The sequence below is a fragment of the Carlito syrichta genome, unplaced genomic scaffold, assembly GCF_000164805.1.
Source record: "Carlito syrichta isolate Samal-C Ts95f unplaced genomic scaffold, Tarsius_syrichta-2.0.1 Scaffold207770, whole genome shotgun sequence".
Taxonomy (NCBI): domain Eukaryota; kingdom Metazoa; phylum Chordata; class Mammalia; order Primates; family Tarsiidae; genus Carlito; species Carlito syrichta.
This window is the reverse complement of record NW_007151866.1, coordinates 1-3,483: the sequence shown is the minus strand read 5'-3', so window position 1 is coordinate 3,483 and position 3,483 is coordinate 1. Positions and strand designations below refer to the sequence as shown.

At 55.2% G+C, this 3,483-nt stretch overlaps 1 pseudogene across 1 annotated transcript in view; it reads left to right on the top strand.

The window, feature by feature from the left end:
• LOC103253195 overlaps positions 1-1,445 on the top strand; it is a 2,760-nt pseudogene extending 1,315 nt beyond the window's left edge. Inside the window, exon 1 of the transcript XR_002481558.1 lies at positions 1-1,445. This exon is cut by the window's left edge and continues 1,315 nt beyond it. The product of XR_002481558.1 is annotated as an atrophin-1 pseudogene (transcript).
• Positions 1,446-3,483: the final 2,038 nt, after the last annotated feature.

The following is a 3,483-nucleotide window of genomic DNA, read 5'->3' as shown; positions in this document are numbered from 1 at the left end:
CCGGGGCCTGCCCTCTCTGCCGCCGTCGCCGCCCGCGGACCCCGCCGGCCCGGCCCTGAGCACCACCCAGATCAAACAGGAGCAGGCCGAGGAGTACGAGGCGCCCGAGAGCCCGGTGCCCCCAGCGCCCCCAGGGCGCAGGCTCTCATCCCCGTCCAAGGTGGTGGACGTGCCCAGCCACGCCAGCCAGTCCGCCAGGTTCAACAAGCACCTGGACCGCGGCGTCAACTCCTGCGCGCGCAGCGACCTATACTTCGTGCCGCTGGAGGGTCCAAACTGGCCAAGAAGCTCGCCGACCTGCTGGAGAAGGTGCGGCGCGAGGCCGAGCAGTGCGCGGGCGAGGAGAAGGAGCGCGAGCGCGAGTGGGAGCGCGAGCTGGAGCGCAGCGTGAAGCTGGCTCGGGAGGGCCGCGCTCCCGTGGAGTGTCCGTCCCTGGGCCCCGTGTCCCACCGCCCTCCGTTCGTGCCAGGCAGTGCAGTGGCGACGGTGCACCCCTACCTGAGGCCTGACGCCCCGGCCTTGCGCACCCTCAGCGAGTACGTCCGGCCTCAAGTCATGTCTCCTGTAACCGCAACCGCCCCGTCTAGGTGCCCGTGGGTGCGGTGGACCCGGGGCTCCTGGGCTACAAGTCCCGGCCCGGTACAGCAGCGACCCGGCTGCCCGGGAGAGGCAGCGGGAAGCCCGGGAACGAGACCTCCGCGACCGCCTCAAGCCGGGCTTCGAGGTGAAGCCCAGCGAGCTGGAGCCCCCGCATGGGGTCCCCCGGCCGGGCCTGGATCCCTTCCCGCGACACGGGGGCCTGGCCCTGCAGCCTGGCCCGCCCGGCCTGCACCCTTTGCCCTTTCCCTGAAGCGAGAGCGGCTGCCTCTGGCGGCCGGGCCAGCCCTGCGTCCGGACATGTCCTACGCGGAGCGGCCGAGCGGCAGCAGCGGAAAGGGTGGCAGCCCTGGGCAACGACCCCCTGGTGCGGCTGCAGATGCTCAACGTGACCCACGCCCCCCTCCACCACCACCAGCACTCGCACATCCACTCGCACCTGCACCTGCACCAGCAGGACGCCATCCATGCAGCCTCTGCCTCGGTGCACCCTCTCATTGAACCCCTGGCCTCGGGGTCTCGCCTTACTCGGATCCCCTGCCCAGCTGGGACCGTCCCTAACCCGCTTCTTCCTCACCCTCTGCGCGAGAGCGAAGTTCTTCGTCACCAGCTCTTTGCCGCCCCCTGCCGGGACCTGCCGGCCTCGCTCTCCGCCCCGATGTCTGCAGCGCACCAGCTGCAGGCCATGCCCGAGCCGTCGTCCGAGCTGCGGCGCCTGGCGCGGGAGCAGCAGCAGGGGCTGCACGCCCACCACCCGCTGCACAGCGTGCTGCTGCCCGCCCAGGAGGACTACTACAGTCACCTGACGAAGGAGAGCGACAAGCCGCTGTAGATCCTGCGATCGAGAGCGCGCCCGTGGCTTCCGCGCCTGGACCTTGGAAGCCCCGGCCTGCCCCCAGCGCCGCCGGAGTCGGCACCGCCAAGCCGCGGGGCCTCCGCAGCTGGGCGGAGGAAGCCGGGGAAGGACGGACGGACCAAAGGCAGAGGCCGAGGGGTGTGCGGAGGCGGGGGCAAGGGCGGGGACAGCACGCTCACGGTGTCTCAGACCAGGCCCCTCTTCCTTGCTCCCCCTGCTTTCTTCCTCCCCGTGCCCACCCTCGGTGGCCGCTCCCCTCCCTGTTGGTGTGATTATTTCATCTGTTAGATGTGGCTGTTTTGCGTGACACTGCGTGTCGCCCCCGCCCCTCCCCGCCCCTCCCTGCCCCATGTGCTCGCCCCCTCTGAGATGTATGCCCCGCCCCTCCCCACATTAATAATTTATGTATAAATATCTTTATGACGCTCTTTAAAGAACATCCCCACTGAAACCAATCAAAAGAAAGAAAGAAAGAAATGCATTATAGTAAATATATACTTTTTCTTCTCTGAAGATTATACTATTGGAAGTGCCTCGCTTCTACTCTGTGAATTTTTTATTTATTTATTTATTTTTTTTGAGTTGGAGTCTCACTCCTCACCCGGACTGGAGTGCAGTGGCCGCTCCCGGCCACCGCAGCCTCAACCCGCTGGGCTCCGGCGATCTTTCCACCTCAGCCTTCTGAGTAGCTGAAATTACAGGCGCGCACTACCACGCCTGCTGATTTTTGATTTATTGTAGAGATGAGGTCTCGCCAAGTTGCCCAGGCGGGTCTCGAACCCGCGGGCTCAGGCAATCCACTCACCTCGGCCTCCCAAAGCGCGGGATTACAGGCTGAGCCACGGAGCCCGGCTCTGAAATTTTACAGGGGTTGTCAATTCAGCAGCAGTAACTTTTCCACCAAGGTTGGAAATATTTAAGTCAATTTGAGCATCCAAATGATCTTGCTATCAGTATTTCTCAAATGTATTTTTTTTTTGTTTGTGACTTGTGATTCTCATAAACCAATAAAGTTCTATCAATGTTTGTGTTCCTAACCCTGAATTGTACCTCATATCTTTATAATAAAAAAATTAATTTTTTTTTAATTTTAGAATTGTGAAGTCGAAGTGTGGATTTACTATACAGGTAAATTTCACACAGGTGGAGTTTGGGCTTCTAGCTGGTCCTCTGTCCTCCTGACAGTGGACCACATACCCAGGGTGTTGCTATGTGCTCCCCTCCTTATTTTCTCCATACCTCCCCTAGCAGTGTCCAGCGTCTGACAATCTCACCTTTGTGCTAGTGTGACTAATATTCAAGGTCCGCTTATGAGTGAAAATATGCAGTACTCACTTTGTTTCTGCAATAGTTCACTTCGTAAGATGGCCTCTAGTTGCATCCAAGTTGCTGTGAACGCATGACTTTGTTCTTTATAGCTGAATATTATTTCATCATGTATATATGTACCACATTTATTTTATCCAGTCCATTGTTGATGAGCATCTGTATTGGTTCCATGGTTTTTGCGATTATGAACAGTGCTGTAATAAACATGCATGTGCAGGTGTGTTTTTTTGTGGAGCAAATTATGTTCCCCTGGTTCTATTCCCAGGAGGGAGATTGCTGAATCATAAGGAAGTTCATTTTTAGTTCTTGGAGAAGTTACCATACTGCTTTCCGTAGAAGTTGACCTACTTTTTATTTGATTTCGATTTGGTTTTCTCTCTCCCTCAACATTCAACTCTTAATAAATATATGCTTGCAAAGCATTTAGAATATGCTGACATAAACTAAACATTTAATTAATAACAGACATTAGTATAATAAAGTGGATTGCAGCTAAGTAATAACAAGGGAATTGGAAATAATTTCAAAGATATATTAACTCTGCTATGAGATATCAACATGAGATATAAACATCCCTGAAATTTATTCATTTTTATGAGATATAGACATCCCTGAAATTTATTCATTTTTATTCATTAAATTAGTCATTTAACAAATATTACTTAATTGATTATTAGAGTTAGAAATGTCAATAAATATTA